Raw genomic sequence first — 26,352 nt, forward strand, 5'->3', positions numbered from 1 at the left:
AATCAAGACCATGCTCCTCCTAAAAGCCACGAGCCACAAGACGGGTTTTGTAACGCACAACGGAACCATCAGAGCAAGTCTTAACCTTGTAGACCCCTTACAAGTGACGGGACGAACACAAAGAGGACGAGAAACAAGATCCCACATGCCGGTATGCTCAAGAGCAGCAATCTCCTCTACCATCGTAAACTGCCATTTCAAATAAGCAACAACGTCATGATAATAGATCAGCTCAAGAAAAGCAGTGCGAGCGCTTGAAAAATCACGATGGTCAATTGGCGGAAACATATGAGAAGGCAAGCCGTAAGTAGGTTGAGACAGGGAAGATGGCACATCAATAGATGCATACACAACACGTGGTCAACGAGTGTGAAAGTGAGTAAAAGATGGAAGGCCATGAGGAATCATCAGGGTAAACTCAGGTGATGGAGACGAGGAAGCCACCGGTGATGGTGTAGAATCCTGTGATAAGCGAGGTTATGACATCATAAGAGATGATGGTGTTGGATTTGTTACAATCGGAGAAGTGAATGGATAATGGCTCAATAGGAATGATAGGAGTGTTGAGAAAATTGTAGAAAGAGATATCCTTCACTGAAAGGTCGAGGAAGATGAGTGCATGTAGAAGGGACGAGACTAATCGAAAGTCATATGCCGAGAAATAGGCATCCGTCGATCGGCGCGAAACAACGATATCCCTTGCGCTCATCGCCATATCCTAAGAAGACACTTAACAGACAGAGCAATTAGTTTGGTGCGCTCATGAGGGAAAAGAAGAACATAGCAAACACAACCAAACAATTGAAGCGCTAAATAATCAGAAAACTATCAAAGTGACGCTCCAAAGGAGCGCCACCCTGTAGGGAAATGAATTGCTGAAGGTTGATGAGATAGATGGAAGTGGAAGCAGACTTGACCGAAAAGTGTAGCGGAAGATAGAGCAGTGACCATCAACTAACGAGCCGTCTGAAGAAGGCGACGATGCTTGCGCTCAGCCACACCATTCTGAGCATGAGCACTAGGATAAGAGAACTGAGCAAGAGTACCCTGCTCAGCAAGGACTCAAAGCAACAACTTGGAGATGTATTCTCCACCAGAGTCATCACAGAATACAAGACTAGGCATGGAGAACTTAGTGTGAACAATGGCATCAAAACACTTATATAGATAAGATATCACTACGAGAAGAAATAAAGTATATCCAGGTGTGTTGAGAGCAGTCATCCATAAAGATCGTATAGTAGCGATGACCCCAGATATAAAAGAGAACAATGTCGAACGAATGCTGAGACACTGTCTCTCTATGAGCATAAGGTAACTGCACCTCTTTACCAAGTTGACAACCCTGGCGGTTTAGAGACATCGTTGGAGACGGATCCAAGAAGACCACGTCAAACTAAGGATGAGAGATGAGAGCCACACTAGTGATTCCTGGCGATGATGCCACTGCTGAAAACAGTTGATAGACAAGGCAACAGAGGTGGAGAGACTGGCGGCGATGGCAGCAGAGTTACTTGGTCCAGCATCCCACGTGCGTGTGCACTCTCCGTTACCCGCCGATCCGGCTTGGTGTGCTTCTCCTGTTTGCGGGTTGTGTGGCACGCACTTGATTAAGCACCCCACATTCTCCTATTGTGCGCCCTTGGCCCTGGCTTTAGGTAGCGCCTGTCCTCCGCTTGTCGTGCATAATCCAGGTATGCGCCAACTGTCCAAGCTCCTGCTCACCATTGGTGTTGCTCGAGGGTTATGGTGTCGCTTAGCAAGGGAGCACGGGATGTGGGATTGAGACAGTACACATAGCAGCCCGCAGCAAGGCAAAGCATGCCCATTCGGACTGGCAGGGAGAGGAGGTGGACACAAAGGTGGACGTTGAGTCCCAACAATGCGCTCGTAGTAAGAGCAGCACGAGCAAGAAGGTCCTGGATATACTTCTCTTAAAAAATAAAGAAGCCATCAGAGGTAGAAGAAACCTCATTCTCAAGGAAGTAGTGAAGAGGACCAAGATCATACATAAGAAATTCACTATGACGAGCCTTCACAATGGCAATGTAAGAGTTGTCCCTAGTGATGATCGACATATGGAACAAATGTCAGACCACGAGTTAGTTGGTGGCAGAATGTGCAGGATCATGAGCACTCACTAAAAACCAGCCACATTCACTGCTGAGATGAAGCGATCAAACCAGGCACGTGAGGGGTTTGCTTAAGACCATATAGGGAGCGACGAAGACGAGAAACCATGCCAACCGAAAGAGAATACCCAGGTGGTGGCTACATATAGGCATTCTTGACATCAAGCTGAGAGAGACTAGTGGCGAACGGAAGCCATAACGGAAAGTGTGCGAAGAGTGGTCATCTGGGTAGGCTGTAGGCTGATCTAGAGGCCATGTGTTGCCAACAGAAGAAGACATAGGAGTCAAGGAAGATGACTCATTAGAAGAATCCACAACACGCGAACAATTATTGTAGTAAAGTCAAGGAAGATGAGCAAAAGAAGGAAGATGAAAAGACGAAGTGCCAGAGTGACTCGACTATCAACTGGTAGGGAAGTTCCATTTGACAGTAAAAACATGAATAGGGGAATCTAGATGTGGAATACCCAAGTGGCGGCTGCACGTAAACCTCCTCACACAGCTCACCATTAAGAAAGGAATTCTTCACATCAAGCCGAGGCGCAGACACATGACGAATAGAAGCCATGACAAGAAGTGTGCAAACAGTGTCATATGGCCCCCGGGAGCAAAAAGTCTCATCGTAATCAGGGCCATGCTACCGCTAAAAGCTACGAGCCACAAGACGAGCTTTGTAATGCTCAAGAGAACCATTAGAGCGAGTCTTAACCTTGTAGACCCACCAAGTAATAGGAAGAACACGAGGAGGAAGAGAAACAATATCCCATGTGCCGATGCGCTCAACAGTAGCAATATCCTCTATCATGGCAAGGTGACATTTGGTATGAACAACATTAAGATAAGAAGTCTGCTCAAGAACAACAACACCAATGTTCGAAAGACAAAGGCGGTAAGTAGGCGAAAGAGGACGAGGACGCAGGCGACAAGTAGGCTGAGACGGGGAAGATGGCACATTAGTAGACGCTTCCACAACACACGAATGACGTGTATAAAAATGAGGCAAATATGAAAGAATACGAGCAAGAATTATCGAGATAAACTCAGGTGTTGAAGACAAGGAAGCCACCGGTGATAAATGTGTCAAATCCTGTGATAAGCAGGTGAGGAAATCATATGAGATGATGGTGTTGAATCTTGAATAATCGGAGAAGCAAGAGCAGTACGAGGAATGAATTAGGGCTCAACAAGAGTGATACGAGTGTCGATGAATTATGGCTCAACAAGAGTGATAGGAGTGTCGAGAAAAGTGTGGAAACAAATGTCCTCCATTGAAAAGGTCGGGGAAGATGGATGCGGGTAGAAGGGACGAGACTCATCGAAAGTCATATCCCGAGAAATAGTCATCCAACGACCAACATGATCCGAACAACGATATACCTTATTCTCATTGTTGTATCCTAATAAGCCACACTCAACGGACTGAGCAATAAGTTTGGTGCGTTCCCGAGGGGCAAGGACACAACAAACACAACCAAACAATTGAAGCGCCGAACAATCATGAAACGATCAAATAGACGCTCGAAAGGAGACCACCCTACATAGTAGTGGATTGGATTGCCGAAGGTTGACGAGTTAAATGGAAGTGGAGGTAGACTCGGCCCAAAAGTGTGGAGAAAGAGAGGTAGTGTCCATCAATAGATGAGCCTTAAGAAATGATGCTTGCGCTCAGCCACGCCATTCTGAGCATGAGCACTAGGATAAGAGAACTGAGTAAGAGCACCCTGCTCTGCAAGGACCTCCACGCAACAGCTTGGAGATATATACTCCATGAGAGTCATCATAGAACACAGGAATAGGGTAGGGAACTGAGTGGAACCAAGGCGGCAAAACACTTGTATAGATATAAGACCTCACTACTAGAAGAAATAAAAGATATCCAGCTGTTCGGAGAAGTCATCTATAAAGATAGTATACTAGCAATGACCTCCTTTTGAGGCAAAGGAAGATGGACCCCAAACATCAGAGAGAACAAGGTTGAAAGGACGCTGAGACACTGTCTCGCTATGAGTATGAGGTAACTGTTTACCAAGCCGACAACCCTGGTGGTTTAGAGACATCGTCGGAGATGAATCCAAGAAGACCACGTTGAACTAATGATGAGAGATGAGACCCACACAAGTGTCCCAAGGCAATGATTCCATTGCTGAAAATAACTGGTAGACAAGGCAACAGAGGCGGAGAGACTGGCGGCGGTGGCAACAGAGGAACTTGATTGCATCCCATCTTCTTGTGCACTCTCTTTTCCCGCCAGTCTAGCTTGGTGTGCTTCTCCTGTTTATCGATTGTGTGGCACACACTTGATTAAGCACCGCATTTTCTCCTACTGTGCACCCTTGGCCCCGGCTTTAGGTAGCGCCGTGTCCTTAGCTTGTCGTGCATAATCCAGGTATGCGCCGATTGTCCGTGCTCATGCTTGCCATTGGTGTTGCTCGAGTGTCTGGTCTTGGTGTTGCCCAACAAGGGAACTGCAGTCTAGTTCTTCTTCCAAGCAATCAAAGAACCACTAGAAATGCACAGTAAGTAGAAGTGAACGACAATCCAAGGGATCACTAGCCCACATAGCATCTCAATATGCCTGGGAGCTGTAATGAACGGGAACGGGGAAAGAATATACAATGAGGAATCGTGCCACGAAGATATCAAAAAAACACGAAGAAGATAACTATAGTGAACCGAGGTGGGGGAAGAGACGAACTAACTCAAAATATGGACATGATAGGAGATATCCAGGCAAGTGACAGCTAGAAGACTCCCAACAAGTTGACGATAACGTGTCGGAGCTGACAAAGGGTCACCATCAGTAGCACGGAGGTGAACATTGAGCTACATGAGAGTCAACGGTGCGCTCATCCGTAAGAGCAACACAAGCAAGATCCTGGATTACTTTTCTTGACCAAGAAGAGACCTTAATCCTAAGAAAGTAGCAAAGTGGGCCAAGATCAGACATAAGAAAGTGCTCACTAAGACGTGCCTTCACAAAGATAAACTCTTGTGTCTTTGCCAGTGGTGAACATGTCATCAACTTATAGAAGAAGAGTTCAACCAAAGAGCAGAAAGGTGGACAAACAACACAGGATCATGAGCACTCGTTGAAACCAGTGGCAGCCACTGTAGAGGCAAAACGTTCAAACCAGTCTCGAGGGCTTGCTTCAGGCCATGGAAAGCGATGAAGACGACAAAGCATGTCGTAAGTAAAAAAATAGCTAGGTGGTGGCTGCATGTAAACCTCCTCGCGTAGCTCACCATTAAGACATTCTTAACATCAAGTTGAGATACAGATAAGTGGCAAATCTGCGATCAGTGGTCATATGGTTCACATGAGCAAATAGTCCTATTGTAATCAATACCATGTTCCTCCTGAAAGCCACGAGCCACAAAAACGAGTTTTGTAACGCTCAACGGAACCATCAGAGCGAGTCTTAACCTTGTAGACCCCTTACAAGTGATTGGACAAACACAAAGAGGAAGAGAAACAAGATCCCACGCGCTGGTGCGCTCAAGAGCAACAATCTCCTCTGACATCGCAAACTGCCATTTCAGATAAGCAACAACATCTATACCAATATAAAAAGACCCAAATGGACAGATCCAAACCATCTCGGGCGTCAAATCATGTTATCTAGCGGTTCAAATCGATCCAATGTTGAACACCAAACATGTTTAACGCTCTAATTACCCACCACTGCCATTGGTTATAAACACGTTTTGACTCAACGATATCCCTTGAAATCTGCCATGTAATTAATATCCTACCATTCCTGCAAAAAAATAATTGATATCTTACCAAATACCAATGTGCAACAGATATATCTTACCTAATATAAACGTGCATTGCACGTACATTATTACTAGTCACGATAAGAAATCGGATCAAGAGCAGCAACACGAGCGCTTGAAAAATTAGGGCGGTCAATTGGCAGAAACAGATGAGAAGGAAAGTCGTAAGTAGGCTGAGACGGGGAAGATGGTACATCAGTAGACGCATGCACAACATGCGGCCAATAAGTAGGAAAAGATGAAAGACCATGAGGAGGAATCATCGGGGTAAACTCAGGTGAAGGAGACGAGGAAGCCACCGGTGATGGCATAGAATCCTGTGATAAGCGAGGTCAGGAAATCATAGAACATGGTGACGTTGGATCTGTTATAATCGAAGAAGCGAATGGATAAGGGATCAATAGGAATGATAGGAGGGTCGAGAAAATTGTAGAAAGAGATATCCTTCACTGGAAAGGTCGAGGAAGATGAATGCGTGTAGAAGGTATGAGACTAATTGAAAGTCATATACCGAGAAATAGGCATGATCTCAGCAACGATATCCCTTACGCTCATTGTCATATCCTAATAAGACACTTAGCAGACCAAGCAGTTAGTTTGGTGCCTTCATGAAGGGAAAGAAGAACATAGCAAACACAACCAAACAATTGAAGCGTTAAATAATCAAAAAACAATCAAAGTGATGCTCCAAAGGAGCGCCACCCTGTAGGGAAATGAATTGCTGAAGGTTGATGAGATAGATGGAAGTGGAGGTAGACTTGACAGAAAAGTGCGGCGGAAGATAGAGCAGTGACCATCAACTAACAAGCCGTCTCAAGAATATGACGATGCTTGCGCTCAGCCGTGCCTTTTTGAGCATGAGCACCAGGATAAGAGAACTGAGCAATAGTACCCTGCTCAGCAAGGACTCAAAGCAACAACTTGGAGATGTATTCTCCACCAGAGTCATGACAGAATACAAGACTAGGCATAGGGAACTTAGTTTGAACAATCGCATCAAAACACTTATAGATAAGATATCACTACGAGAAGAAATAAAGTATATCCAGTTGTGTTGAGAGACGTCATCTATAAAGATCGTATACTAGCGATGACCTCCTTTCGAGGTAAAGGGAGATGGACCCCCGACATAAAAGAGAACAATGCCGAAAGGATGCTGAGACACTGTCTTGCTATGAGCATAAGGTAACTATACCTCTTTACCAAGCTGACAACCCTGGCGGTTTAGAGACATCGTTGGAGACGGATCCAAGAAGACCACGCCAAACTAAGGATGAGAGATGAGAGGCACACAAGTGACTCCTAGCAATGATGCCACTTCTAAAAACAGTTGGTAGACAAGGCAACAGTGGTGGAGAGACTGGCGGCGGGGATGGCAGCAGAGTTACTTGGTCCAGCATCCCACGTGCCTGTGCACTCTCCGTTACCCGCCGGTCCGGCTTGGTGTGCTTCTCCTGTTTGCAGGTTGTGTGGCACAGACTTGATTAAGCACCCCACGTTCTCCTACTGTGCGCCCTTGGCCCTGGCTTTAGGTAGCGCCTGTCCTCGGCTTGTCGTGCATAATCTAGGTACGCGCCAACTGTCCAAGCTCTTGCTCACCATTGGTGTTGCTCGAGGGTTATGGTGTCGCTCAGCAAGGGAGCACGGGATGTGGGATTGAGACAGTACACATAGCAGCCCGCGGCAAGGCAAAGCATGCCCATCCGGTCTGGCAGGGAGCGGAGGTGGACACAAAGGTGGACGTTGAGTCTCAACAATGCGCTCGTAGTAAGAGCAGCACGAGCAAGAAGGTCCTGGATATACTTCTCTTAAAAAATAAAGAAGCCATCAGAGGTAGAAGAAACCTCATTCTCAAGGAAGTAGTGAAGAGGACCAAGATCATACATAAGAAATTCACTATGACGAGCCTTCACAAAGGCAATGTAAGAGTTGTCCCTAGTGATGATCGACATATGGAACAAATGTCGGACCACGAGTTAGTTGGTGGACAGAATGTGCAGGATCATGAGCACTCACTAAAAACCAGCCGCATTCACTGCTGAGATGAAGCGCTCAAACCGGGCACGCGAGGGGTTTGCTTAAGACCATATAGGGGGCGACATAGACGAGAAACCATGCCATCCGGAAGAGAATACCCATGTGGTGGCTACATGTAGGCATTCTTGACATCAAGTTGAGAGAGAGACTAGTGGCGAACGGAAGCCACAACGGAAAGTGTGCGAAGAGTGGTCATCTGGGCCATACAGGAGCAAATGTCTAATCGTAGTATTGGCTATGTTCTCACCACTAGAAGAGTTTCGTAAAGCTCAAGAGAAACATCAGAGTCTTACCCTTGTAGGCTCACTTACAAGTGATGTGATGAGCAAGACGAAGGGAAATGAGATTTCACTAGCCGACGCGGGGAAGAGCATTCAATGCCATTACATGCTGCTATTTTGTATGAACAAAAATCTCACAGTAAGAAGTCTTCATGGGAAGAGCAGCACAATAACCATAGTAGTTAATAGGCAGAAGCCGGCGAGCTCAGTAGCCATTAGTAGGCTGTAGGCTGATCTGGAGGCCATGTGTTGCCAATAGAAGAAGACATGGTAGTCGAGGAAGATGACTCATTAGAAGAATGCACAACACACGGACAATTATTGTAGTAAAGTCAAGGAAGATGAGCAAAAGAAGGAAGATGAAAAGACGAAGCGCAAGAGTGACTCGAAGCGCAAGAGCAAATGTCTAATCGTAGTCATGACCATGTTCTCACCACTAGACGAGCTTTGTAATACTCAAGAGAACCATTAGTCTTACGCTTGTAGACCCACTTACAAGTGATTAGACGAGCACGATGAGGAAGGCAAATGAGATTCCATGTGCCGATGTGGGCAAGAACATCATTCCTCGATGCCATCACATGTTGCCATATGGGATAAGAAGTCGTCTCAAAAAGAGCGGTGCAATAACCATAGCGGTCAATAGGTAGAAGTGGGCGAGCTCGGAAGCCATAAGTAGGCTGAGTTGGAGGTGGTGCGTTGCCAACATAAGAAGACGTAGTTCGCGAACATATTTTGAATTCGATGCGAACATTTTACGAATTCACGTCTTCTTGTATATGTGAATAGTTTGTTGTATTCATGTGCATTTTTTGAATTCATGAACTTGTTTTGAATGCGTGAAATTTTTGAATATGTGATCATCTTTTGAATACATGAACAATTTTGGAATTCACGGGTTTTTTGGAATCCGTGAATATTTTGGAATTAGTGAACATTTTTTGCATCCACAATCTTTTTTGGAATTGTGAACATTTTTTGTATTCGCAAACATATATTTTGAATTTGTGAACATTTATTGAATTCCTAACTATTTTGTCAAATTCGCCATATATGTTATTAGATTGTAAGTGTTGAATTGTGTATGTGGATTGCCTAGCCCTTTCTATTAGTTCAGAATTTAGGTTGCGTGAATTGTCTAGCTCTTTCCATTATTTTGGACTTTTGGTTTGCATTGGCTAGTTCATGAAGATTAACACTAAGGATATGGTGTGATGTATAAAGAATTATGGTCAATGATATATTTACTGTTTGGGTCAAATAATTTTTTGAAAGCAAGGGTTAAAGTTTGCCAAATAAAAGAAGATTATCATTCGAACTGGATAGATTATGAGTAAATCCCACTCGATCCTGTTTGCATCAAAAGCGTGTCCTACTTTGGAGAAGAATGCACCAATGATTTTGGTAGCTATAACTCACCTCAGCAATTATGTTTAGGCCTCATTCCCCTAATGCGCCAGTCATTATCTCATTTCCCATATTTCTTAGTCTCACTCCCAAACACTTCACGATCCGCACGTGTCACATGTGGTAAGAAATTCAAAAAATTCAAATAAAAAATTCATGATCATAGAGAGAGAATGCCAGCAGCAATGGCGGCATTATCCCCTCCTTTCATGCCACTTGAGAGGATGAAGGCTCTTGCGACATTGTGCGAGAGGCATCACCACTAGCAAGGTTGCCACCATCCTGACCACAACGGCAATGCTGCAGAGCATATGGTAGAGGGTGTAGGACGGTGGAGCAACGATGCTTCGGGAGGAGTTGCACCCGAACAAGGGGCAGTGCAGTCTATTTCTTCTTTTGGGCGAGTGGCAGCCAGATTGGCAAGACTCCCAACAAGATAACAATAAGGTGTTAGATCCGACAAAGAGTCATCTTCAATAGCAGAGGCGAACATTGAGCTCCATGGGAGTCTCAACAGTGCACTCATCAGTAAGAGCGGCACGAGCAAGAAGATCATGGATTATTTTTCTTGAAAGAGGGCCAAGATCAGACATAAGAAACTGCTTACTAAGACGTGCCTTCACAAAGGCAATATACTCGTGGGTCTTTGCCAGTGAATGTCATGTCATCAACATATGGCAGAAGAGTCCTACCAAGAGCAAAAAGGCGGACAAACAATGTAGGATCATGAGCACTCGCTCAGCGGTAGCCACCACAAAGGCAGAATACTCAAATCAGGCATGAGGGGCTTGCTTAAAGCCATAGAGAGAGCGATAAAGACAACAAAGCATGTCATCAGGAGTAGAATAACCAGGTCGTGGGTGCATGTAAACCTCCTCACGCAGCTCACCATTAAGAAAGGCATTCATAACATCAAGCCGGGACACAAACTAGTGGCAAACAGAGATCATATGGTTTGGAGGAGCAAAATGTCTCATCGTAATCAGCACCATGCTTCTGCTGAAAGCCACGAGTGATAGTACGAGCTTTGTAACCCTCAAGAGAAGCATCAAAGCGAGTCTTAATCTTGTAGACCCACCAGGTGATGGGACAAACACGAGGAGGAATAGAAATAATATCCCATGTGCCGATGCGCTCAAGCATTCTCCTCCACCATCGCAAGGTTCCATTTGGTATGAGCAACATCACAATGAGAAGCCGGCTCAAGAAAAGTAGTGCCAGCGACCAAGGCAGTCAACACGCGGAATCGGACGAGGATGCAAGCCATAAGTAAGCTGAGATGGGGAAGACGACACAACTCATAGATAGTGTGTATCAAAGTGAGGAAAAGATGGAAGAATACGAGTAGAAATCGTTGGAATGAACTCAGGTGATGGAACGAGGAAACCACCGGCGATGAATGTGTATAATCCTATGATAAGCGAGGTGAGGAAATCATTGGGGATGATGGCGTTGGATCTGCAATAATCGGAGAACCAGGAGCAATACGGCGAGTGAATAAGGGCTCAACCGGAGTGATATGAGTGTTGGAAAATTGTGGAAATAGATATCCTCCACTAAAAAGGTCGAAGTGGACGTGACTAGAAAGGACGTGGCTCATCAAAAGCCATATCCTAAGAAATAGGCATATGACGACCAACATGATCCCAACAACGATATCCCTTATGCTTATCGTTGTATCATGAGAAGACACACTCAACGGACTTAGCAGTCAGTTTGGTGTGTCCACGAGGGGCAAGAAGGACATAGTAACACAACCAATCAATTGAAGCACCGAATAATCAGGAAACGATCAAAGAGACGCTCGAAAGCAGCGCCACCCGACAAAGTAGTGGATGGAGGTTGATGAGATAGATGGAAGTGGAGACATGCTCGACCCAAAAGTGTGGTGGATGAGAGGCAGAGACCATCAACGCACGAGCCGTCGCAAGAAGCTTATGGTGTCTACGCTTTTCCAAAACAAAGTAATGCGTAGCTGCGTGTGTGGGCTAGCCTAAGCTAGCAGCGTACGTACCTTGGGTTGGGGCCCCTACAGCTTGGGGGGCCTGGGGCGGCGGCCCCCTCTGCCCCCCTTCAGTGCCGGCCCTGGAGGAGAGGCTGACGTGGGGCGCAAGGAGCAGCAGGTGGGGAATGGTGGGGCTTTATCTCCCACTGTCCAGCACGGGCCACTGAAGAAGATGAAGGGAAGCCAGGGCTCCTCAAATGGTGGCTGCTCCTCTCTGGCTTGGACCAGAAGCCAAGCAGCTGCGTAAGTGCAGAGAAGCGAGCAGAGCAACTGGCGCATTGCCTCCTCCCCTCGCTTGCTTCCTCCTCTTGGAGCCCTTGTTCCAGTTCTCTCTCTCTCTCTGGATTTGCTTATGAATTGACTCGTGTTGTTGATTGCTTTGCAGGTTTGGGTTCAGATAGAAGAGCTCCATGCTTACAAACTTTTGGGATAACCGAGTTTATCAATGCCAAAGTATATGATGGTTTCTCCACTTCCACCCCATGATTTGCAATTTCCTCATATGATGCATTGATACCATTCCATTGTGATTTTTCTGCAGAAAACAATCATCGGGTTTTCAAGTGTAGGCATCTTGTGAAAGCCTAGTTAGTGTTCCTGGTTTAAGAATTTAAGGATACATTCTCATCTCCCTTCTGTCTATATTCTATTGTTTTATATTTATAAGTGCTTTAGATGAGTGCCTTGTGCAACCTTTCCATTTCAGGCATCATTTCTAAGTTGTATGGCATCCATCCCAATAATTTGTTCTGCACCATGCTGCCTCATGTAGGATTTTGGTGCTCGTGATCTACTTTGCTTAGGTGACCTGCTCCCAATCCTTCCCCTCCTTTCTGACCTCTCTCTCTCTCTCTCTCTCTCTCTTTATGATGTTTGATATGTGTTTTGGTTCAAATTTTACATGACTTTTTGGTTGATGCTTGGTTCAGAAAGGAACAAGTTCTAGAATTGGTAGAAGAGTCCAATGTCATCCTTTGTTTTTTTTGTCAGGATGAATGCTTCATAACAGGTGTATGGAAGCACAAAAGTAGACTCATATAAACTACAGTTGCAGTATCAGCAATAAGCAAGGGACGTCTGACATGTTTCTATCAAAATTGTGTATAAATTTAAAAGCTTTGCAAAAGAATAGTATCTCTGTTCCAGGAGAAGAAATTTAAGAGCTTAGTAGGAGAATAGCATCTCTGTTCAAATTTTAGAGCTTAGTTTTTTGCATATGCATGTAACAACAACTCTTTTGTGTTCTGGTCTTAAATATCATATTCATGATACAGTAATCTGCACCAAGCTTACTATGATGAATTTCGGGCAAGGAACCCCATTGTTTATGCATCTTCTATAACAGAAGAACGATATTTGGGGTATAGTTTCGAATGTTTCACCTGGAATCCATCTATCCAGTCTGCTTTTTCTTTGTTTAGTTCATCAAGGTTTGCAACCTTCTTTTAATGCATTAGCTTTGTTTTCATTATACTCTTGTGATGCTTGTTAGTTAAGTGATGATTTTACATTCTGGATTAGGCTGACGTGTCGTGTTCTATTTCACATCGTGCTGCTTATATTTCGTAATTGCTTGTGGACAGGATGTGTGCACTTGTTTTCGTAATTGCTTTTGTTGTAGACATGGCCTGTAAATGTATTGATTTTTGATCCCATTGCTGGTAGGTCCTGCAGGAGCGCGGCGCTTTGCTGACCAAGAAGATTGAGAGGGGGCGCCAATTGCTAGAGAGCGAGAAGGCCCGAACTGCTGCGTTGGAGGCCTCAGTATCCGATTGCATCTATGAGTACCTACCTTCTGCTTACTGGCATTTAATTGGTGTAGACTTGTTTTTTGCTGATATAGCTTGTTATTGCTGTGATGAAGCAGCCGAGGAGCAATATTGCGAGATTCGTTGTTGTCTTAGCTTGGTTTGGAAGGAGGCCAGCAATTAACAGAGCATCGCCGAGTTGGATGCTTTGGAGGCCTGTTCCTGCCAGGAATTATTGTTGAAAACGCGAGACGCTGGGGATTCCAACCAAAACATTACCTCCAGTCTCCGGGCAATGGTGCAAAATGAGAGAGTGGCAGAGGCCGACCTGCGGTGACTAATCCAGTCCATCCGGGATGAGATTGAAGCTTCAGGGAAGCGTGAGGGCCCTTCGATTGCCGAGGGGGGCGCCCTGCGAGAGGTCGGTCAATGCATGTCGGTGAAACTGTCAGATCAATACGGCCAAATAGCCAAGCTCTAAGAGGTCGCCCAAGGTGGATGCCCTTTCTTTGTCCTTCTGTGACGTGCTTTTTGTCTGGCGTCTCGCCATGTTTGCTAGTTGTGGTTAATTGTTGCAGGTATTCTTCCGTAAATATATGTTGTGCCGGATCAAGACAGCCTTGGTGTTGTCACTAGGCGCTGACCCGTGTGGCTGGTTTCGATGTGGATCTCGCAGGATGTTGATGTCCACTTGGGTCCGTTGATCGAACGTGTAGTTGGAGCCTGGGATCGCTTGGTTGACCTCCAAGAAGCTGCCGCCAAGGAAGGAGCCTGACTTGTGCTTGCACGCTCGAGTCGCGCTGTAGCGAGGTCTCCACTCATGTTGTTGCGACCTCCGTTCCTGAGAACCGCCCACTGATGGATTTCTTTGAAGTCAAGGACACCACCTTGATGGTGGCGACTGGATGTGAGCCTGAAAGAGTAGTAACATTTGTTGGCCATGTGTGGCGTTAGGAAATGTCAACTTTGTTATGATTTTTATCGTTTTTATATATATGAAAATGTAAAGTCAAAACATAAACAAACATAACAAATAACGGAATAAAAACAAAAAATGGAGAAGAAAAAAGAAAAGAAAACAAAAAATGATAAGAAAAAACAAAAAAACAAAATAAAACGAAAAAAGAAAGAAAGGAAGGAAGAAAGAAAGAAAACAAAGTGCAAAAAAAGAATGAAAAATGAAGAAGAAAAAAGAAAAGAAAAAACAGAAACAAGAGATCTGGTGAAAAACCAGATCTTCACCTTCAACAAAGGTTGTGCCCAGCAACTTAGCACGAGACTGACGGTAACCTAGTGGCAAGGCGTGAGCCGCATCATTTCAGAGACCGGTGTTTGATCCTCCAGTCCTCCACGTTTTTCTCTTTTGTTTTTAAGTCTAGTAGAAGAAAATGGGTCGGCCTGATTCATATGACAGAGGAAGATTCCTTCGGAGTGAGGAGGCTATCGTATCGCTTAAAGCAATAAATAGCTCTCGTGGCGAGTACAAGGGAAGCCTCGTGTCTAGAGGAGCCCCAGATAGATAGATATACAGAAAAAACACTGTTTAAAAACACATTTGAAAAATGTTGAACAAGTATTTGAAAAATATATAATAAGTATTAAAATATGTTGAACAAGAATTAAAAAAATATTGAACAAGAATTTTAAAAATATTGAACAAGTATTTGAACATGTTAAATAAGTATTAAAAATGTTGAAGAAGTATTTGACAAATGTGAATAAGTATTAAAAATTTGCGAATGAGTATTTGCAAAAAATGCTGAACACGTTTTTCAAAATGTTGAATAAGTACTAAAAATGTTGAAAAGGTATTTGAAAATGTTGAATAAGTATTAAAAAATTGTTGAACGAGTATTTGAAAAATGTAGAACGTGTATTTGAATTTTTTGAATGAGTATTAAAATGTTAAACAAGTATTTAAAAATATTGACAATGTTGAACGTGTACACAAAAAATGTTGATCACTTGCTAAAAAATGTTTTTGACATATACGAAAATATACAGTGAAAACGAAAATAAACATAAGAAAAAAGAAAGAATGGAGAAGAAAAAGGGAAACAAAACAAGAAATGGAGAAGAAAATTGAAAACCAAACAAAAACGGGGAAGAAAAAAGAGAAGAAACAAATAAAAACCGAAGAAAACTAGCTTGAATAACTCAAGTAGGATGCGCCCCCTTGTTCTAACAGCGAAGGGAACTTGGGCGGAGTGGTTATCTATAACACCCCAAAACTTGATTATATTATTAAGTGGGTAGAAGTTATTCCAACTAGTAGTGTTGATCACAACATCTCTATTAAAATGCTTAAAAAGTTATTTTCCCAAGGTTTGGAGTCCCTAGATATTTAATGACTGATGGTGGTTCACACTTTATTCATGATGCTTTCCCTAAAATGCTTGCCAAGTATGATATCAACAATAGAATTGCATCACCTTATCATCCTCAGTCTAGTGGTCAAGTTGAACTTAGCAATAGAGAAATAAAATTAATTTTGCAAAAGACTGTCAATAGGTCCCGGAAGATATTGGTCTAAGAAATTAGATTATGCACTTTGGGCTTATAAAACAACCTATAAAAATCCCATGGGTATGTCTCCTTATAGAATGGTTTATGGAAAATCTTGCCATTTGCCTCTTGATTTAGAACATAAAGCATATTGGGAAATCAAAGAACTCAACTATGATTTCAAACTTGCCGGTGAAAAGAGGTTATTTGATATTAGTTCATTAGATGAATGGAGAACCCAAGCTTATGAAAATGCCAAGTTATTTAAAAAAAGTTAAAAGATGGCATGATAAAAGAATCCAAAAGCGTGAGTTTAAAGTTGGAGAATATGTTCTTTTATACAACTCTCGTTTCAGATTCTTTGCAGGAAAACTTCTCTCCAAATGGAAGGACCCTATGTTATCGAGGAGGTTTATCGGTCTGGAGCTATCAAAATAAATAATGCCGAAGGTACTAACCTGAAGGTTGTTAATGGGCAACAAATAAAACATTACATCTCAGGTACGCCCATTAATGTTGAAAGTAATATTATCCAAACTTTGACACCGGAAGAACACATAAAAAAGTCCTTCCGGAACACCACAAAATCATGAAAATAAGGAGGTACATGATACGGTAAGTAAACGGACTCCAAAAAATCCGCAAAAATATTTTTTGTCAGTTTTCAAATACAACAAAAATTAGGAAAATAAGAAACAACCAGGAAGCGTACCCTGGTGGGCACAAGACACCAGGGCACGCCTGACAGGCATGCCCAGGTGGGTTGTGCCCACCTCAGGTAGTTTTCGGACTCCATTTTTCTACAGTTTGCTTGTCCCCCAAGATAAAAAATCTTTACATACCCCCGAACCTATTGATCACCTTATCGCAAAGAAATCTTCTGTTTTCTTTTCCTACTGTTTCCTGACAGATTCAGTAAGGCTAGCATCATGTCTTCCTCACCCTCCAACAACGAAGAAGAAGACGCAGAGGTGTTTCAGGGAGATCTAAGGAGAGAGGAAGCTAAAGAAGTTATGGAGGAAGAAGAGGAAAATCCTTTTGGGGTTCACTCTCTGGCTTCCAAGCAAGACACATTGGCTGGTATCTCTACTCATCCGAATCCTCATCAAGCTATGAGATCATCAAATAATCAAGAGGGCCTCAAAGTGCAAGAAGAAATTCCACCAAGAAGGCCTCTACACAGGTTACATCGTGACAATTTTCGCAATTTGATTCACAATTATGGGTTTGAGAATACTCCTCGTAGGCACATATCGTCCAATTGGGACATATCTCGCCCAAGAGAAAACAGTGCAGGAACGAACTCCTGGGGGCCAGAAAATAAACACATAATGGCTGAAGTGGAGAAAAATAGTGAGTTACTTCATCAAGCCTTCGGGAGATTCAAGGTTTGAAGGATCTACTCATGGTTATATTGGAGAATACTACTACACCACCACCTTCTTCTTCATCACAGAAAGAAAATTGAGTATAGGGTATGGGCACTCCCCTTTGCTCCCGCCAAGCTTGGTGGAGGTGCTCCAGCATCGTATCATCCCCACTATCTTTTTCCTTCACTTATTTTAGTTCGATCCATAGTTATCTTTTGCTTTAGATGAATAAAATTCTAGTTCAATCCTTTCTTTTCGAGAGTTTGCTTAGTGATCTATACTTCTAATCGTGTGCGAGATATATAATAAAGTTTAGTTTGAGTTTTTGCTTTCTTTACTTTCTTGTAGCAATAAAAAGAAATGAAATAAATAAAAGGAAAGGAAATAAATCAAGAAGATCATATGCTAATCTTATGGTAGGTGACGACACCACATAAGGAAAAGTATAAGTAGAAAATTTTATTAGAGATTGACAAACATAGCATTGGTTAATGATGCAACTCATGAAAGAATTAATAAGGGAAGAGAAGATTCACATATAAATATACTATCCTAGAAATCTTTTGTGATTGTGAGCCCCCATCAAAATATTATATGCCAAAATTGTTGACGTTGGACAAGGAAGACAACTTATTGATTTATGTTTGTCCATATTCACAAAGAAGTCATATTGTCATGGATCCTTTAACATGTGGTGCTTGCCCCCTATCTTTGCTAGCCAAAAATTCTAAGTAAAGATACTACTTGTGCATCCAAAAACCCTTAAACCTGAATCTTATTTTCAAGTGTCCACCATACCTACCTAAGGATTGAGTATGATCCTTCAAGTAAGTTGTCATCAGTGCAATAAGGCTATACAAATTGCTTCTAAAAGTGTGAGATCATTTAGTGTAAGAGAAAATTGAGCGTTGAACAAACTTGTGATGGTGAAGAATAAAAGCGAAAGACTGCATAATAAATGTTGCCATCACAAGGGGCAGTATGACGTGACGTTGTTTTACACTAAGGGGTTGAGCATACAAACAAATAAGTGCATGTCAACCTCTGCTTCCCTCTGCGAAGGGCCTTTCTTTTACTTTTATGTATTTACTTTTATGCAAAGAGTCCAAGTTTTTGTCTCTATTCCTTTTTATTTTCTCCATTGGCAAGCTTCATGTGGTGAGGAAAGATCTAGGCGCATATGTCCAGCTGAATATGGATAGCATGATTTATTATTGTTTACATCACCCTTGAGGTGAATTCGTTGGGAGGTGAACTATAAGCCCCTATCTTTCTATGTGTCCGGTTGAAACATTTTTCTCATGTGTATGTGATGAGTGTTAGCAATCATAGAAGACTAAATGATGTTTGAGTATATGGACTTGCCTAATGGCTCTGATACGTGACCATTCCTGAAAAGATGATGAATTGTAGTTGCAAAGTTGACTGAGAACATAGTTTGTTTGTCTCTAATAGAGTTTATGCTTCATACTTCGATAGTGTGATAAATTGTCACTTATTCATGAGAAGTTTGTGACAAAAGTTCTATGATAAAAGTCTCATGTTTAAGTTTGTTGCTATTATAATAATCAACATGATGCTTCTATGTATGCATTTTGTTTTTATCGACACCTCTCTCTCTAAGCATGTGGACATGTGGGATGCCCGGATAATTAAGCTACAGTAATTCCTTGCAAATGACACCTCGTCATCATGATTACTATTGTTAAACTCGCGTTGATTCAAAGTCGGTTTAAATTCAAATTTAAAACAAAGTTAAAATTAAAAGTTTTCAAATGTCAAAACTAAAACGTGCAAATCATGGCAAATAATTCATAAATATTGTTGGTGAAGAAACCACATTTTTATAAAAAGTTTAAACACCCAAAATTAATTAAGCAGTGGCTTTAACTATTAATCTAAAGCCTTTTCTAAATTATAAAATAGCAAACTATTTTATTTGGGAGTCGAACATTTTGGGGCAGAGGGTTAAAGTAAAACACTATTTTAGGTGGGGTCTCATATTTTTATTAAACTAAAATGATGTGAGAATTAAATAAAACAGTAAAAGGTTAATGATAAAAAGTAAATAAACAAAAAAATAAAACTAAGAAAAACAACTAGCCTCCTCCCGGGTTTTGGCCCACTAAGGCAACATGCCGGCCCACCTGCACCCCCCCTTCACCCTCCTGTTCACAGGAAGGGGCGTGGCAGCCATCGACTGTTGCTGCCCGTTGCCATGGCGGCCATCCTGGCGTCGATCCCTCCTACATCTACTCCCGGCGCCCCCCTCGTTCCCCTGAACCCTAGCTACCCCAAATCACTTCCCCCCTTTTTCTCGATCTAGATCGAGGAACCCCACTTGCGCCAGACGCCCTGGCCCGATGTCGTTCGTCATCATCGTGGTCGCCTTATCGTCCCCGAACTCCTCCCCAATGGCCTCGTCAAGCCACCCCAAGCCGTCTCCCTCCTCGGACGCCGACGCCCTCGTCATCGTCTTCGGCCACCCCAACCCCCTCGAGCCCGCTGCCACTTGCCAACTGCTCTCGGTGAGCCCGTCCTTCTTTCCTCTTCCTTTCTCCCGCGCCATAGTCGCCGCCTCGCCGGAGAGCTCTGCTCACCGCACCCACTGTCGCCCCCTGGCCGCGGTCTCGTGCACCGCATGATGCTACCCGCGCATGAACGCAGCCCCGTGAGCAACTGCTGTTGCTGCTTCTGCTAAAGTGTTGTTGCCGCTGGTCTCTGCTCCCCTCGAATCCCGGCGGGACCCTCACCGCTTGCTGACCGCTACCGCACCCACCTTGCGCTTGCGCCTGACCCCGGCTGCCTCATGAACCCCCTGCCCCAGTGCGGCCTCCCTGCTCCTGTTGCTCCGGCCACCACGCCGTCACACGCCCGTGGCCGCACCCATCGGGGCCCCGTGCCCGTTCCGCTTCTGTCCTAAGCCGCCTGCACACCGGCGCGCACAAACGCGCTCCCGCCTGTGCGTGGCCGCTCTCCTGCTGCTGCTTGGCTCTGTTGCTGCTCTTGCCAGGTGCTGCTGCTCTGCCGTTGCGCGTGCAAGCTCCGCCTGGCCGCACCTGCCGAGCCGCCACCCGTCTGCGCTGCAGCCGCCCCGCCGCTCCCCGCAAACCCGCTGTGCCCAGCGCTACTCACGCCCGTGCCGACCACCGCTCGCCGGCACTGCCGTCGACCGCTGCCGGCGCCACCTAGTCCCCTCCTCCCCGCCGCGCCTGCTCCGGTCGGTCAGGGCCGCCGACCGCGCCGCGCCGGCGCCCCCGCATCCAGAACGGCCACGACCTCGACCGCGCCCGCCCCGTTAGCCCGCTGCACCCGCATGCCCGCTAAACCCCCGGGCCACTTACAAGTGGGACCCAACCCCTTTTTAAAAAAGAAAAGTTAAATCAATTAATTAAATTAATTAATTAAAACAAAATTAGTCTAATTACCTAATTAGTTAATTATCTAGCACTAACATGAATTGACATGTGGGTCCACTGTTTAGTTGACCAGGTTAACGGGGCCCACTGTCAGCCTCTGGTGGCCCTACTGTGTGCATTCTGCTGGGTGCACATATCATTTCACCTTTATTTCGAAATAATAATAATTTTAGAATATTATTAAAATTTGAAAAATCATAAAAAAACTGTATCTCGGATGAAGAAGTTTTATACATGAAAGTTGCTCAGATCAACGAGACAAATTCGAATACGTGGTCCATTCATTTGTCACACATCCCTAGCATAGCGAACATGCAACCTTCCTACTCCGGTTCGTCTGTCCGAAAATGCCTAAGCCCGGCAAAACTTTCCCGTATGTTTCCCCCTTCGCCGATAGCGTGTAGTGCCACATTAGAACACCCCTAGCACCGCTTATTGTCATGTCATGCATCTGTGTGCTTTGTATTTACTGTTTCTCCCCCCTCTTCTCTCCGGTAGACCCCGAGACCGTTGTTGATGCCACTATGATCGACTACGTCACCGACGACCCTTCTTCCCTTTCAGCGGAGCTTCCAGGAAAGCCCCTCCTTTGATCATCCTGGTATTGCCCATTCTATTCTCTCATGCTTGTATTAGATTTCGCTACTGTAATTGATTACTCCTATTCTGATGCATAGCCTGCCTTTGTAACCTGCTCATTGTACCTTACCTGCTTATCCTAAACTGCTTAGTATAGGTTGGTTAGTGATCTATTTGTAACCTGCTCATTCTATTTCCTAGTATCTATCCTAATATTTGTTTTGTTCACTCGATAAGCATGATACAACATGCATGCATATTTGTTAAACACCTTATCATTATATCTTCCTTTTGAAATCGCAAACATAATTGTTTATTGACTTGAAAGTACTTTCGTAAGTTTTTGACAAAGTTCAAAAAATTATTGTATTCTCCATCATGTAATGCACACCCCTAGGTTGGGAACTAGAGATTACCGTCTAGACGATGGTTATAAATTAAACCAAACCCTTCTATTTACAAATGTACAATGTTGGTCTAGACATCTAGTGAGACCTACCTAGGATTTCTGAGACAATATAATATAATGGTTACATGTAAATTACATGCGTAGATTTATTCCTTTTTTCATATGACTTACATGTTAGTAGATTCTAAAAATATGGTGTGATGTATAAAAAATTATGGTCAATGCTATGTCTAGTGTTTGCGTCAAATTATTATTTGGAAGTCGGGGTTAAAGTTTATTGAGAAAAGAAGATTATCATTTGGGCTTGATAGAGTATGACTATATCCCATGGGGTCATGTTATGCAAACGTGGCCCACTTTGGAGAAGAATACACAACCATTTTGGTAGTGAGCCTAACTCATCTCAACAATTCTGTTTGGGCCTCGTTACCCTAATATGCTTGACTATTTCTCTTATTCACTTCACGATTTGAGAGAGGGAATGCCAGCGCCCATGGCACCATTGTCCCCCCGGCCATTCATGCCACTTGAGAGGATGAAGGCTCTTGCGACATCGTGCGAGAGGCATTAGCGCTAGCGAGTTTGCCACCATCTGAGCCACGACGACAATGCCGTAGAGCATATACTGGAGGGTAGAGCTGGATGGTGGCGTGCCGAAGTTGCAGGAGGAGGTGCACTTGTACGAGCACTGCAATATGTTTCTTCTTCCAAGCAATCAGAGAACCATTAGAAATGCATGGTAAGCAAAAAGTGAACGACGATCCAAGGGATCACTAGCCCACATAGCATCTCAATATGCCTGGGAGCTGTAATGAACGTGAACGGGGAAAGAATATACAGCGAGGATCGTGTCACGAAGCTATCAAAAACCACGAAGACATAAAAAACACGAAGAAGATGACTATAGTGAACCGAGGTGGGGGTAGAGACGAACTGACTCAAAATATGGACATGATAGGAGATATTGTGGCGAGTGATAGCCAGAAGACTCCCAACAAGATGACGATAACGTGTCGGAGCTGACAAAGGGTCACCATCAGTAGCACGGAGGTGAACATCGAGCTACATGGGAGTCAACGGTGCGCTCATCAGTAAGAGCAACACGAGCAAGAAGATCCTGGATTACTTCTCTTGACCAAGAGACCTTAATCCTAAGAAAGTAGCAAAGTGGGCTAAGATCAGATATAAGAAAGTGCTCACTAAGACATGCCTTCACAAAGGTAATATACTCGGTGTCTTTGCCAGTGGTGATCATGAGCACTCGCTGAAACCAACGGCAGCCACCGTAGAGGAAAACACCCACACCAGTCTTGAGGGCTTGCTTCAGGCCATGCAGAGCGACTAAGACGATAAAGCATGTCATAAGGAACAAAATACCTAGGTGGTGGCTGCATGTAAACCTCCTCACGTAACTCACCATTAAGAAAGGCGTTCTTAACATCAAGTTGAGGTATAGATAAGTGGCGAATGTGCGAACAGTGGTCATATGGTTCACATGAGCAAAAAGTCTTATTGTAATCAAGACCATGCTCCTCCTGAAAGCCACGAGCCACAAGACGGGTTTTGTAACGCACAACGGAACCATCAGAGCGAGTCTTAACCTTGTAGACCCCTTACAAGTGATGGGACGAACACAAAGAGGACGAGAAACAAGATCCCACATGCCGGTATGCTCAAGAGCAGCAATCTCCTCTACCATCATAAACTGCCATTTCAAATAAGCAACAACGTCATGATAAGAGATCAGCTCAAGAAAAGCAGCGCGAGCGCTTGAAAAATAACGACGGTCAATTGGCGGAAACATATGAGAAGGCAAGCCATAAGTAGGTTGAGACAGGGAAGATGGCACATCAATAGATGCATACACAACACGTGGTCAACGAGTGTGAAAGTGAGTAAAAGATGGAAGGCCATAAGGAATCATCAGGGTAAACTCAGGTGATGGAGACGAGGAAGCCACCGGTGATGGTGTAGAATCCTGTGATAAGCGAGGTTATGACATCATAAGAGATGATGGTGTTGGATTTGGTACAATCGAAGAAGTGAATGGATAATGGCTCAATAGGAATGATAGGAGTGTTGAGAAAATTGTAGAAAGAGATATCCTTCACTGAAAGGTCGAGGAAGATGAATGCATGTAGAAGGGACGAGACTAATCGAAAGTCATATGCCGAGAAATAGGCATCCGTCGATCGGCGCGAAACAACGATATCCCTTGCGCTCATCGCCATATCCTAAGAAGACACTTAACAGACCGAGCAATTAGTTTGGTGCGCTCATGAGGGAAAAGAAGAACATAGCAAACACAACCAAACAATTGAAGCGCTAAATAATCAGAAAACAATCAAAGTGACGCTCCAAAGGAGCGCCACCCTGTAGGGAAATGAATTGCTGAAGGTTGATGAGATAGATGGAAGTGGAAGCAGACTTGACCGAAAAGTGTAGCGGAAGATAGAGCAGTGACCATCAACTAACGAGCCGTCTGAAGAAGGCGACGATGCTTGCACTCAGCCACACCATTCTGAGCATGAGCACCAGGATAAGAGAACTGAGCAAGAGTACCCTGCTCAGCAAGGACTCAAAGCAACAACTTGGAGATGTATTCTCCACCAGAGTCATCACAGAATACAAGACTAGGCATGAAGAACTTAGTGTGAACAATGGCATCAAAACACTTATATAGATAAGATATCACTACGAGAAGAAATAAAGTATATCCAGGTGTGTTGAGAGCAGTCATCCATAAAGATCGTATAGTAGCGATGACCCCAGATATAAAAGAGAACAATGTCAAACGAATGCTGAGACACTGTCTCTCTATGAGCATAAGGTAACTGCACCTCTTTACCAAGTTGACAACCCTGGCGGTTTAGAGACATCGTTGGAGACGGATCCAAGAAGACCACGTCAAACTAAGGATGAGAGATGAGAGCCACACTAGTGATTCCCGGCGATGATGCCACTGCTGAAATACGTTGATAGACAAGGCAACAGAGGTGGAGAGACTGGCGGCGATGGCAGCAGAGTTACTTGGTCCAGCATCCCACGTGCGTGTGCACTCTCCGTTACCCGCCGATCCGGCTTGGTGTGCTTCTCCTGTTTGCGGGTTGTGTGGCACGCACTTGATTAAGCACCCCACATTCTCCTATTGTGCGCCCTTGGCCCTGGCTTTAGGTAGCGCATGTCCTCGGCTTGTCGTGCATAATCCAGGTACGCGCCAACTGTCCAAGCTCCTGCTCACCATTGGTGTTGCTCGAGGGTTATGGTGTCGCTCAGCAAGGGAGCACGGGATGTGGGATTGAGACAGTACACATAGCAGCCCGCAGCAAGGCAAAGCATGCCCATCCGGACTGGCAGGGAGAGGAGGTGGACACAAAGGTGGACGTTGAGTCCCAACAATGCGCTCGTAGTAAGAGCAGCATGAGCAAGAAGGTCCTGGATATACTTCTCTTAAAAAATAAAGAAGCCGTCAGAGGTAGAAGAAACCTCATTCTCAAGGAAGTAGTGAAGAGGACCAAGATCATACATAAGAAATTCACTATGACGAGCCTTCACAATGGCAATGTAAGAGTTGTCCCTAGTGATGATCGACATATGGAACAAATGTCAGACCACGAGTTAGTTGGTGGCAGAATGTGCAGGATCATGAGCACTCACTAAAAACCAGCCACATTCACTGCTGAGATGAAGCGATCAAACCAGGCACGTGAGGGGTTTGCTTAAGACCATATAGGGAGCGACGAAGACGAGAAACCATGCCAACCGAAAGAGAATACCCAGGTGGTGGCTACATATAGGCATTCTTGACATCAAGCTGAGAGAGACTAGTGGCGAACGGAAGCCATAACGGAAAGTGTGCGAAGAGTGGTCATCTGGGTAGGCTGTAGGCTGATCTAGAGGCCATGTGTTGCCAACAGAAGAAGACATAGGAGTCAAGGAAGATGACTCATTAGAAGAATCCACAACACGCGGACAATTGTTGTAGTAAAGTCAAGGAAGATGAGCAAAAGAAGGAAGATGAAAAGACGAAGTGCCAGAGTGACTCGACTATCAACTGGTAGGGAAGTTCCATTTGATAGTAAAAACATGAATAGGGGAATCTAGATGTGGAATACCCAAGTGGCGGCTGCACGTAAACCTCCTCACACAGCTCACCATTAAGAAAGGAATTCTTCACATCAAGCCGAGGCGCAGACACATGACGAATAGAAGCCATGACAAGAAGTGTGCAAACAGTGTCATATGGCCCCCGGGAGCAAAAAGTCTCATCGTAATCAGGGCCATGCTACCGCTAAAAGCTACGGGCCACAAGACGAGCTTTGTAATGCTCAAGAGAACCATTAGAGCGAGTCTTAACCTTGTAGACCCACCAAGTAATAGGAAGAACACGAGGAGGAAGAGAAACAATATCCCATGTGCCGATGCGCTCAACAGTAGCAATATCCTCTATCATGGCAAGGTGACATTTGGTATGAACAACATTAAGATAAGAAGTCTGCTCAAGAACACCAACGCCAATGTTCGAAAGACAAAGGCGGTAAGTAGGCGAAAGAGGACGAGGACGCAGGCGACAAGTAGGCTGAGACGGGGAAGATGGCACATTAGTAGAAGCTTCCACAACACACGAATGACGTGTATAAAAATGAGGCAAATATGAAAGAATACGAGCAAGAATTATCGAGA

This window comes from Triticum dicoccoides, chromosome 4A (genome assembly GCF_002162155.2).
Source record: "Triticum dicoccoides isolate Atlit2015 ecotype Zavitan chromosome 4A, WEW_v2.0, whole genome shotgun sequence".
Taxonomy (NCBI): Eukaryota; Viridiplantae; Streptophyta; class Magnoliopsida; order Poales; family Poaceae; genus Triticum; species Triticum dicoccoides.